This window comes from Sylvia atricapilla, chromosome 1 (assembly GCF_009819655.1).
Source record: "Sylvia atricapilla isolate bSylAtr1 chromosome 1, bSylAtr1.pri, whole genome shotgun sequence".
In the NCBI taxonomy this organism is placed as follows: Eukaryota; Metazoa; Chordata; class Aves; order Passeriformes; family Sylviidae; genus Sylvia; species Sylvia atricapilla.
The window spans coordinates 3,473,815-3,487,123 of record NC_089140.1 but is presented as its reverse complement, the minus strand read 5'-3'; the positions used below and the strand labels follow the sequence as shown (position 1 = coordinate 3,487,123).

The 13,309-nt window shown below is 40.0% G+C and overlaps 1 long non-coding RNA gene across 1 annotated transcript in view; it reads left to right on the top strand.

The window, feature by feature from the left end:
- The window catches only part of LOC136358081 (uncharacterized), an 829,601-nt gene extending 821,974 nt beyond the window's left edge, over positions 1–7,627 (top strand). Inside the window, exon 3 of the long non-coding RNA XR_010743003.1 lies at positions 7,542–7,627. This is a non-coding gene — a long non-coding RNA (uncharacterized lncRNA). The remainder of the gene's footprint in view (positions 1–7,541) is intronic.
- The last annotated feature ends 5,682 nt before the right edge of the window (positions 7,628–13,309 follow it).

Genomic DNA, 13,309 nt, shown 5'->3' with positions numbered 1-13,309 from the left:
TGGTGCTCTGCTCTTGGAGGTGTGCAAAATGAGGCTTTGGGGCTTTTTCTTCAGCCTTTGGTGAAAAATATTTTTCACATCTCAAGTTCTAGTACAAAAAACAAAAAACAACAACAAGAACAGCAAAAAAAACAAAAAAAGGGACTGTTTCTTATTATTTTTTACATTTTTCTGTTGCTGGCTGGTGCTTTTAAACATGTTCTTAGCCTAGAAGTCACAGGACCTTGTTTACTTCTCTAATTTGCCACAGACTTCTTGTATAACCTTTGTGAAGGCTTGGCTCTTTTTCTTCTAGTTGCCCATCTTTACAGTAGGAAAAATGATATTGAAGTCATAATTAAAATTATTAGGAGCTATAGGTGGTTTAGAAATTGAAGTATAAGTGTCCAGACCAATTGCTTAGAGAGATATCTTTAATGATGAAAGGTGCATGGTTATTTGGTTTTGATTTTTCTTGATCGGATTTTTTTCTCTTTAAAGGAGTGTCTTGATTGTCCTTATTTTTCTTTTTCAGTGATTCAAGGGAGAATTTCTGTTGCCAGCCTTTCATAAGTTTTCTTTCCTAGTCTGGATAAATTTCTGAGCTTTGCTGAGGACGTATCTTGCCAAAAAAATTGTTTTCTTTACCACTTTATCTGTCAGCCTGAGTGCCTGTCAAGGTATCTTGATGCTACAGGGATGAGTAATGGGAAAGTTTCTGTCAAAGCACAGTCTCACCAGAAAAATAGAAAAAAAAATCCCAGTATCTCCTAGATTGGACTGTGAAATCAGTGGCCAAACCTCTCTTCAGTTGTGTGAAGACTGTGAAATCATTTCCAGAGTCACTGAAACTCCTCCATTATATCAATAATTGCACATAACTAAGCCTTAGGCAGTAATGTAGTTCCACATTACCAACTCATTTGCACTCAGTGACAAAGTTCCCATTTTTGTAGATTAGAAGTAAAAAAAAAAAATTATCAGCAAACATTGCTTTATGGCAAACAATATCTTTGTCACATCTTTTTGCAGAAAATGTAAGATCTGTATGTTGATGATTTTAGAGATCGTTTCAATGTAAGTGATTTGATGACTGTGATTCTGTGGTTAAGGAATATATACTCTAACATTTCTCAATTTAAACATGGCCTGCGTTACCTTTAGCATTTGTATGGAATCAAAAATGTTAAACACAACTTAGGTGTTTATGTGCTTGATGGCAAATCTGTTGAGTTTGCTGAAATACTTAGTCAAGTTAGATAATAAAGACTGGAAGATAAAGTCTCACCTCTAAGGCCAGTTTTCTGTGGCTGAAAGCAACCACAGAACTGGTATGGAAAATAGGATTCATCCCATCTGATTTTAGCTATTGGAAATTCAGCTAGTCATGTTAAACTCCTTTTGAAATCTGAGGGAGGGGCAGAGATTTTCCAAAGTCATGCCATAGCAAAATTATTATCTAAAGGGAAATCTGTGCCTTTCCACTGGTTGTGAAAGAGTTTGATCACGAGGTTAGACTGACTAACCCCGAGGTGAGTGAAGTTATAGATTGAAAAAAATCACAGAATGGTTTGAGTTGGAAGGGACCATAAATCACCCAGTTTCAACCCTTGCCATGGGCAGGGACACCTTCCACTATCCCAGAGTTCTCCAAGCCCCATCCAACCTGGCCTTGGACACTTCTAGGGATCCAGGGGCAGCCACAGCTTCTCTGGGCACCCTGTGCCAGGACCTCCCCACCCTCACAGGGAAGAATTTCTTCAGTTCTGATCTTCTAACAAAGGAGTCCCCTAAGTATTCAGTCCATCCATCCAAAGTTCCCAAACACTTCTCACGTCAAACTAACTTCTGATTCAGAAAAAGAATTTAAGTCTCGTTTAAGTGGCTTTGAAAGCCCTAGAGAAGCATCTCTTCCCATCCTGCTCTTTACCTGTAACTCTGAAACTGTTTTGAACATCTGAACTGAACTCCTGAATAGTGGAACTGCCATACCTGTACTTGCATTTTCCGTGTCCTCTTCCTAATTTTGTTGACTCCCTTCCTGCCGTGGTATCTGCAGAAACATCTACACGTGAACAGATAAGAAAATGTGTAATACCATGGAGCAAGGACGATGTGGAGCTCTCAGAGGATCAGGACTAGAGGCGTGAAAATGGGATTATTGCAGAGGGGAAAGGTGTCAGTAGGGGGAAACCCACTCACATTGTTTTGAGAGGGATTATTAGGAGAAAGAATCATTAATTTCACCACCAAGTCCTTAGAGCTGTGCCAGTGGCAAAGGCAGAGTGTGTGGCTCCAAAGAATCTTGATTGGAGTGAGGAAAAACTCCTGGGTGAGTTTTCCTTTTAGGAAAAATGACAAGGTCAGATTCTCACCGAGTCAGTGTGTTGTTGGGAGAACTGCAGGTAGGGGATGAACTAAGGAAAGTATTGATTGAAATTGGTTATTTTGAAAGGAGAATTAGCAAATGGAATCATTTTCTGAAACTATCAGCCTCAGAGGAATCAGCAATTAGCTGCTTCACTAAATATTTTGCCACGCTAAGTTCAGGTCCTGAAGATGCATTTTCAGGGGCACATTCAGTATGGTGTGGGACTGGAGAGTCACCACAGATACCCTCAAGGAAGGTTAATGGAAAATGGAACAACAAGGAGTGGTGTCAGAGATGAAGATCACGGGCTTAGGGAAGGAGCATAAAAAAATCTTACTTAAGTGGAAATTTGTCATGTGAATAACCAGCAAGAAAAATTACAGAGAATGAGCAGTACCTGTGTTATCAAAAATGCCAAGGAAAGCATCCAAGCAATGAAATCCAGGATGGATGTGGGAAATTGCTGTAACTGGAGAGTAATTTGGGACTCCTGGCACAGTTCAGTCTTTAGACATGTCCAGGGATTCAAAGAACAGTTTGAGTAGAATCACTCTGCCTGAAAGCCTAGGGAATTAAATCATACAGGTGAGAGTGTGTCACTTACCTGGGAGTCAGGTTATGGTGAAATGCATTAGCACAGACACAGCTGAAAACTACTGCCTAAGTTAATAAGAATACAGAGTATTCTAAAAAGTTTCTTCAGTCAATGTACACCACATTGTAAATTTGGCATCAATCCCCCACCCCAGGAGAAATGTGCTTTTCCTGGCTTGTCACAGGCAATACTCACTGGCCAAGTCAAGCATGTTTTGAAGGAGGTCCAATACTGTGACAGACAATTTTATGTCTCCATGTGCTCGACTTGTTGATGCAGAAGACCCTGATTTTTCAGAAAGCAGTACCCAGGCAGAGCTCCAGCACCCTCATCCCTCAGGCTTCAAGGTCTGTGTGCTGACACAGCCTTTTCACTATCAAGCAGTGCCTGAAAATAGTAGAAAGCAGATGGTGCTTCCTCACTCTCCATTAGAAACAAACAGCAAGAGGAGCATTCTGGCAGTTTTCACTTTTCACTTAAGCACTGGCACCACTGTGAAAATCTGATTGAGCCTCCTTAGTGGTTAATATGAACAAACCTGAAATTAAACCATATTTCAGGCACCTCACTGAGAGGGAAGGCAGCTACTTAAATACATGCACAAAACCCCTGGTTTGCTGTCTTTTCAATTTCCATTTATAGAAATACTGTGACTGTGCTGATTTCATTAGCAGCGTGCATAGGGCTACATCCAAAGAATAATTAATTAATTGGAGAAGGGCTCCTTCACTCTACATTCTGCTGTTCATGTCCCATTCAGTTTCCCCTGCACACAGCTCCCTCCTGAGTGACAAGAACAAAGCCAGAGCTGGTGGCAATGCAGCAGTGCCCTGAGCAATCCCTTGTCCCATCCTCTGGCCGTGCTTTGATTCATGTTCCAAGCCCCTCCAAGTCAATTCCCTGCTGACAAGTCGGGAACAGGTGAAATCTTTACCATCAAGAGCAGCAAAGTTGAAAAGAAACACTGATACAGATCCTCAGATATACGGCTGTTCTGTAGAGGTGAATTAAAAGAAAATTTCTTTAGTCACTTTATTAGACACTGAAATTTTATTCCTAATAAAACTCTTTTTTGTGCGTTAGAAATTGTGTCCATCATTTGTCCAAAAGTCCTCATTTATCCATCCCCATTATCCTTCTTTCTTTTTTTCCATTTAATGCCCCTCAGACATTGTCATTTCACTTTTATTTTTATGAAGGGATTATTTTTGGCTTTTATAAAACAGCTTCATAAGACACGAATAGAATTATGGATCAGATCTCAAAAATGTTCCATTATCTTTGATGTGCTGTAATTAGATGACAAGAAATGCAGCCTTTCATGTGGTTCAGCTGGTTGGTGAAGGAAAAACCAATAGCTTATTTACAAAGATTTTTTATAGTTTTTTTGCTAAAGAAAAACCAATACATAACTTGAAAGCCTTTGTTTCATTTCATTAGGCTTCAAACATTAAATCCTCAAAACAACAGGTATATTTCCACTGAACAGACCATGACATTGTGCACTTCCAGCAACTCCTCTGCCCTGTATTTAAATTCCATACCCTCACTTTTCAGACAGATTCTTGTTAAATTTTTCTAAACAAAAGGTAGATCAAACTTTACCTAGCTCAGACCTATGTACACAAGTCTTGCACATTGCATTACCAGCTCAGGACTTAGCATTTGTCTGGGGAAACAAATGTTTAAAAACCTGGTGCTGTATAGGACAGGAGCTGGAAATACAGGTTGCTTTTAAATTTTCAAAATAGAGTGACTTTTTATTCTTATCACCTTTGGAAGAAAAGTGGTACAAGACATTGGAATAAGACAAAGGGGTTCAGAGAATTTCAGAGCAAAACCAGCTGAAAAATAAATCCAGATTTTTTTCATGATTGAATCTTTCTGTCTTGGGAGAATCGTTCCCTGAAAAAAAAAATATATATATACTTAATTCTTAACAAGTGGTAGCTTTCATCAGTAGAAGCATTTTCCTGTGAAGATAAATGTGAGTTTGTCGGTCCCAGGTATGAGCAAAGGGTCAGCAGTGGGGACCTCCAAGAGAGGGTGTACTTTCAACAGTCAGCACAGCCATGACATTCCTTCTTCTTTTTCCGTGGAAAGAGAATACCACAGCAAAGAGAAAAATTCAAGAGGTAAAGTGCTGGAGCTGAGGCTGTGAACTGAGAAAACTTTGTCTTCCCTTTAGGTCTCACTATCTTTTACATGATTACTAACATGCTAAAATTTTAAGCAATCCCCAAAATGATCCCTGGGAATTTCGCTGCACCATGCCGTGTCTCAAGGTTGGTGTAGCAGCTTGTCCTGGTTTGGAAAGACAGGTGTCTGCTAAGGAAGGCAGGAACCTCCCTTGGAATGGAGAATGTAAACCCCTTTCCCTCCAAATTATTATAATTTTGAAATTAAGGGGCTCTCAGGCAAAGATATGGGAAGAGGAATAACAGTCCTTTACCAGGAAAATTAAAATGAAAATGTGATAGGACAAAAAACCAACCAAACAAAAAGAAAACACTGTCAGAGTCAGAACATGACCTGACCCCCTGTTGGTCAGGGTGTTGGTGTCAGCCCAGTCAAGTCCTCCTGCAGTGACAGATGTGGTTCTGTTGGAGCAGAGATGATCCTGTAGCAGGGTGGAGTTTTCCTCTGAAGTTCCAGTGGTGGTGAGATGGGTCTGGTCTCCCTCTGGCAATCCAGTGCAAACAGACTGTGCTGGGGTTCTGAATCCCAGGTTTTATCCAGGTAGGAATGCTGGGCTCCTCCCCCTGGGTGGAGCCTCTCCCAGTGGGATGATGTAATTGTCTCAGCCCTGCAGTGAGCCTGGACGGCTCATGAACAGCAGATATCCCCTGCAGGGAGGATGGGTCATGGAAGAGATAAATACACTGCCTCACTTGGTTTGAACAGCTGGTGATAGAATACAAACTTTTGGTTACATCTTGCACCGCAACATTAGACACAGCTTAAAGCAATTTTCTCATGGGCTGAGCCCATCTGGCCTGACCAGGTTCTCTTTCAGTCCCCACCTGTTGTTATGCCTGGCTTGGAAATTTTGGAGGGGCTGGGAAGCCAGGCTGCCTTGGTACAAGTTTGCTATATCCAGTTCTCATGTGAGGTCAGTTTTTCCATCTTCTTGACACGTTCAGTTTTAAATTCTGATCATTAAGGGAGGATTTAGCTGATTTCCCATTATTCCCCTTTTACACAGTCACAGAACAATGGCTGATGATGGAAATGAAATCTGGGGATCCTCTGGTCCAACCCTCCGTGCTCAAACAGGACCACTCAGGACACTGCCCAGGGCTGTGTCTAGATAGGTTTTAAATATTTCCAAAGAGAGAAGCTCCACAAACTCCCAGGGCAATCTTTTCCAGTGTTTCATCACCCTCACAGTGAAAAAGTCTTCCCTAAGGTCCAGAGGGAGACTCCTGTGTCCCAGTTTGGTCCCATAGCCTCTGGTCTTGATTCACTGAACAGAGTATGGATTTGTTCTCACATCAGGTAGTTTTACACTTCTATAAATCCCCCCTGAGCCTTCTCTTCTCCAGGCCAAACAGTCCCAACTCTCATTCTCTCCTCAAAGGAGAGGTGCTCCAGTCCCTTAATCACTTTTGTGACCCTTAACTGGTCTCTCTCCAAGATGTCCACCTGTCTCTTGCTCTGAGGAGCCCAGAACTCAACATCAGACTGCAGAGATGTCCTCCCTAGAGGGGGAACATCCCATCCCTTGACCTGCTGGCATCTCTTTCCCAGATCCAGACCAGGGGTAGAGCTCCAAGGATGCACTGCTGGCTCCTGTTGAACTTGGTGCTCACCTCCTGAAAAAGGCATTGCAGCAACTGGTATGTTCAATTCCTCATAAACAACATAAAGAAAGAGAGATTGCTTGTGGAGTTAGGAGGAGAATTTCCAAAGCAGAAGGCTGAATGAATATTCAAACAAACAACCTTTAGCTGACAATCCCAATCCAAAACCTTAGATGGCTGGTTTAACTTCACATGTCAGTATCTGAGTTATCCAGCACAGGTTCCCTTTGTCATCAAGAGAGTCACTGAGACTCGGGGCCTGATTCATCCCTGCAAAGGCAGGAATTTAAATATCCTGCATGAATCATCATCTAAGAGACATGTTTTTATGTAAGGCAGCCTGGACTCCATTGCAGACCTCAGGTCAGGGGCAGTGAATTCAACAGGCTCAACCCATTCAGAGGGTGGCCAAAATATCCAGGGCTTCACTAAGAGCTGTTAATTTTGAGTTAATTTTGTTAGCTCTGTCCAAGCTTTACCTTTATGTCTTGATTTTTCCCCACTGAAAGCTGCTCATAATGAATTATTCTCTTTTAGGTTGCTTTGATTAAATCAGCGTTTCTGAGGAAGAAAACTGACACCACCATCCTCACCCCCACACACAAAACAAAACCCTGATTAAATGTAGGATAGAACTGCCTGAGACTTTGTGTTTTTCAGTTTGAACCACCCTATTATCATTCTGTTCTGAGTGAGAAAATGCAACCAGCTGTCTGTGCATATTTAAAATATTCAGAATTTTGTTTTGATTTTTTTTCTCCAGGTAATTTGCTTGAAAGTAATAAAAGCAAAGAAAGATGAAGGTTTTTTTTTTTTTTTTTTTTTTTTTTTTTTTTTTTTTTTTTTTTTTTTTTTTTTTTTGTTTGGTTTTTTTTTTTTTTTTTTACTATGAATCAAGTTTAAATATTTTAGTGTGTCTTAAATAAAAAATACCTAAAATTATTTAATTTGATTTCAAATTTGTGTCTTTCTTCTAAGGCCATTTATACTCTAAATTTTAGATCCATTGCTCCAGTAACTGTATATATTTATTTTCAATAAATATATGCAGTTTGTAATGTATGGAAACCAATTTGCTGTTTTCTCCTAGATGCCAACACATCCTTCCCATCTTCCCCTCTCACAGGTGATAAGAAAAAGTGTCAGGCCAGAGCACCAGTATCTCATATAAAAATTTTAGCCATAAGGGACATTCTTTCTTCTGAAAAGAAGAACATTAATAACCAGGATGAAATCCCTACCATTGCTGTGCTTCCCTCACAGGTGTCCTCCATGGGAATGGGCTTTGGAATTCTGTAAGTAGACATCAAACTTTTGTTATTTCTTTTCCATTTTTCTTTTCACTTCCTCTCTGCCTAAAAGGATATTTAAAATGCACCAAACATTGATATTTTCTGCACAGGAGTCTCAGGACTCCTGGAGATTTGCAAGTGTGTGTAAATAATTCAGCCAGGCTGGAGGAGTGAATCCCACAGTCCCTTCCAATGCACTTATATTGCCTCAGATCAGACCCTTTTATCATTGTAGCACGAAAAATTACTAAAATCAGAACTTTCTGAATTTCATCAAAGTTCCAGGGAACTTTAATTTTGTGAAGAGGCTGAAACGGCAAATGACAAGTTCTGATTTTTCTTTTGAATTCCTACTATTTACTGAAAGAGCAGGAGCAGCAGAAATTCAGGTTCCTGAAAGTCACTCTTTGCTGTTTTTCTTCAAAGGCAAAAGGAAAATATGCACAAACAGCATTCCTCGGAATAATTAAAGCTCAGCTTTGATCTCCTCCTTCCACCTCATCCCACAGATGCAGCAGGCAGTGCCCACTTCATGGTAAAATCCTTGCAGTCGCTGTTTGGATACAACCTTGAATAATTAAAATAATTTCAAAGTCGTCTTATACATATCAACTCATTTATGAACTGGGGAAATGAGGGGAAAGCGAGTGAAAAATTCTCCTTTAACTGAAATGATATTAATTTCGACTTAGGGCTCTAGAAAGAGGTTGCATTCATTCTGCATTCTTTTTATGGCCTGTTTCATTGCCATGTGGAATTTGTGTGTATTGTACAGGAAATTAAAAAGTACCTTCTTTTTTGATGATGATCTCTCTCTTTAAACTATATTTGTATTTATACGAGGGCAAATCGCAGCCTCATCAACCAAAACTTTATCCAACTCTATTTAAACAAGGTCTTGAGCTTCAGATCTTAAAGGAAGCACTTAAATGAAAATATTTAAACTTAGAGAGAGAGTATGGAGAAAAAAGTCGCTGGAAATTGGAATCCTTTTCTGTTGGAACCAAGGGCACTGGAGAATTTTAGACTCTGTGCTGACAGGCACTGAGCCTCAAGCAAACACTGCATTGGACCTGAGGCCTTGGAAAAGGCTCCTGAAATTGAGTGACAGCCCTGGGATTGTGGGTGTGGATTTTGGATAGAAGTGTGTGATGTCACAAGGTGGAAAACCTGAAGTTTAAGGGTTTAGAATATAGTAATACATCTAAGGCAAGATGGAGGATTTAGGGCATAGGTTGAGTCCTTTTCCTTTCACCTTCTTCTTCATTGCTTTGGCTGGTGTTTTGTAATTGGGTAGAAAAATCTGCATTGAGGGCCACGGGTGGTTGATTATTGGGTTAAAAATAAAATAATTCGGGTGTCATTTCATAACTGGATGGTTTATCCTTAAAAGGCCTTGTAAAGAAAGATATAGGAGCATTTTTTACTTACATAGCTGGAAGTGCTGTAGAACTCAAAGCTTGTGAGACTGTACTGTAGATAAGAATTAATAAACATCTGAGTCTGAACACGAAACAACTCGAAATCTCTGGAGCATTTAATCCTGACTCTGGCAGAAAAAGAAGATAAAAACAGCACTTTTCCTCACTGAACACAAAGAATTGCAGATGTTCAGTTACCACCTACTCATGAGCAGAAATGGAGAAGCAGAACTGTAACTGGGGGGTTATTTCCTGCTGATATTGTTGATTTCTCAGTCTTTAAAGATCTAGTGTGAGTTTAGGATTGCCTGAATGATTTTATATTTAAGAATTCCTCATCCACATCTTTCTTAAAGAAATTCCACAGAGGTCAGAGCCAGTTCCTGCTCTCAGAGTGCAACAATGCCCCAGGAGTTTGGGGACATCAAGGAAGTGCTGGAAGGTGTAGTGGCACTTTTCTTCCCATTGCCTTTCTATTCTGCCTTCCATGAGCATTAACACTCCCAAAATGTGATCAATGTGTGTTGGTTTACAGGACTGTGGGTCATGAAATCCACATTGGTTAAATCAAATCATCTTGTGGGACCAACACTAAGTCATTTCAGAGGAGAGTGCAAGCTCACTGAAATGTTTCCTCTTCTAGATTTTTCATATTTTTGAGGAATATATATTTTTAGACTCAGAATTTTTTTTTTTTTTTTGAGATTAAGAGGTTTTTTAGGAATTTTTCTGAGCCTGATATTCCTGTTCTTTTTATTGGGACACAAATCAACAACTTGTGTGTCCACACAGGAAAATCCAGATTTTGATACTGGACTAATTTAAAGACTTTTCCCCCCTTTTCGTTGTGAGACCTACATGGTAGAGGGTAAAATATCCTTTATTTCCTGACCAGATCTGGTAATCAGCTGAAAATGAGAGACAGATCTCAGGACAGCATTACTATCAAGTGGGAAGTAGGGAGTCACTCACAACCCACTGGGATCATGGAATCACAGAATATCCTGACTTGGATCCCACAGGGATCATTGAGAGCAAACACTGTCCCTGCACAGGCACCCCAAAAATCCCACCCTGTGCCTGAGAGCATTGTCAAAACACTCCTTGAGCTGTGTAATTTCACAAAAAAGATTCCTTGATTGAGACTATATTGCAAATAAGGACATTTTTCTAGAAAGGATTTTAACCATCTTTTTATTATTGTCAGATATTTTATATTTGATATTTGTCCAAGTACGTTTAGAAGCACAATGAATTTATCTCCTTTCTCCTGCTTATTTTTACCTTCCCTGAAAGCTTATGTTACCTCTGAGAACAAAGCAAAAAGTTCTCCTGCTTTGCAGATGTGCACAGTTGCACTAAATAAACCTGCATTTCTGTTTGGCTTTAAACCCACGAATGCCAGTGATGTTCAGGATGAGCAGCTTGTTAAAGCTGGAATTAAAATAAACAGCAGCAAAGAGGAATTTCACAGAAGACAGGGAATTTTAAGAGCAATACCATAGTGGTTAAGGCTTCAGTGTGAGAAAAGAAGAAAAGAGCAGTGTTTAAAGGACTCTTTCTGTGAAATAATGAGTTTCTATTCCTGCATCATCTGGCTGACAGTAGCAGATTCAGCTTTATCCAGCATCTGTACATGTTTGTGTTTGTGGGTTTTAGCACATTGATTATAGAATAAGTTTGGCCAGTACTGAAAGAGGGGCCTGATCCAAACCCCACTGTAATATTTATGTTCATTCCTGGCAGTTTTGGGGCAATGTTTTTACAGCTGCATTAAATGATTTCAGTAATACTGAGTGAAGATTTTGTGGGGAGTGGAAAATACTTTTTTTATTAGAGGATTCTTAAAAGCAAAAACAAAACCAAAAAAACAGGAAGAGTTTCAGGCGCAACATTCACACCATCTTTGTAAGAGAATCACAAATAATCTTTTAGGTTTTCAGACTGATCCAGTCAGATTAGCAAATGTTACTGACACCAGGGATGATAGAGGAAATTCTGTGTTGATGTCACAACATGGCTTCAAAATGTCTGACAGTAAGAAAATTTCATCTTACTGCAATAAAATGTCATCAACTTCAGTGCTTGTGACAAACCCCTGCAATTTGGGATTTTCTAGACCAAAAAAGGATCCAGACTGTAAAACACTCAATAGCTCTAATTTAGCAGATATGCCTTCTGGGAGCAGACCAGAGAAGGAAAAAGAAATCACTGTGATATTAGTTTTAGGACAGAGAGAGAAGAAAACATGTGTGCAGATAAAAGGATGTTTCAGAGGGCACCTAAGCTATTTTTTGCTCTTCAGTAACTGAATATTTGAGCAATCAGGAGGTTTTTAGGAAGCTTTATTGTTACATCAGCATAGGATGAGCAGCCATTTAGCAGCTGAAAAACTTAATTACCAATGCTGTAGCTAGGAAGAAGCCATGGCATTCCTAATGGGCCAAACTAGAAAGAAAAGGTTAAAAATTGCATATTAATCTTAGGAGAAAACAGTGGATCTGATACCTTCCAACTCAGGGTCACTGAGCAGCTCCAAGGGCAGAGCAATTCCTTCTCTCTTGTTTGTCAACCCAGTTGATATGTGACAAATTAGGTAACAGAATTTTCTCTGAAAGGTGATAGATCTGAAATGAAAAATGAGTTGATGAGGGTTCCTTCCCTACTCATGTCCCCAGGTGTTCCCTCATTCCACAGGAGTGGGGAAAGATTTCCTCCAGAGGCTGCTGAGAGTTAGGCTGAGGTGTGAAATTAAATGAAGTGGAAAATACAGGAGAAAATATCTCATACTGGGAGAACCTTCAGCAAGGTTTAAGACATGAAAATAAAGCTGGAAGTCAAAGCTGGGATCATAGGTTAAACAAGGCAAAGATTAGCAAGAAGAGCATAAATCACCAGTTCATGCTTTTTAGATGAAATGACAAGGAAGGAAAATTTTGCATGGGAGGGAATTCAGAAAATGTGACTGAAAAATTTAAATACATTTTTTTTGTAGGAAAATATGAAAGGAGGGAATAGGAGAGGTTGAGGCATGCACCTAAAACCTACTTATAGTCAATTAAACATGAAAAAAAAAATTCTATACGTTTTCTTATTCCTTGCTTTGATTCAGGTTTTTTTTGTTTGGTTGGTTTTTTTTTGTTTGGTTGGTTTTTTTACTTGGAATAGTTTCATCACTTCTGTAATGGTAAGTGATCAATTTGCTGACATAAATGAGACTTTATATCAAGCAATTGGCAGCTACTGGAGATTTTGTCACCTCTGAAAACACCTAACCTCTCATTCTCTGACATGCTGAGAACACATTGAGCACTGGACAGAGCACAGAGCACTGTTTTCAGGATTTCAGGTCAGAAATTCCATGTTTACTCTTACAGGACAATCCTATCACATATGCTCTGCAGGGAATGAGAGGGAAATGAAGCCAAAAACGAGCTTTCATTTTTGAAACAATTTGTTCTGCTGCAACACCAACTATTTTAAATCCCCTGACGTGTCGCAGCATTTCCCCAGAACAGACAAAAGCAATTCTCCAGCTGTGGGTGTGCAGCCACTCCAGCCCACAGAAAGCTGGGGCTCTACATGGAGCTTTTGTGCTCTGGGATCCACATGGGTGCACAGAGGATGTAGCGAATCCGCGGATGGCTGGGACAAGGAATTTTGCCAACCTGAATATTCTGGAATGTGTTTTTATTGCAAGGGTCATGGGTAAAAGGGCCTTGCCTTCAGCCACCAGCCTGGGCTGGAAGGAAGCCCCAAAGAGAGAGGGAGAGAGAACAGCAGAGTGAGAGCTGAGAGAGAAGAGAGAGAGAGAGCAACGGGCAGGGGGAGAGAGCAGGAGAGAGTGA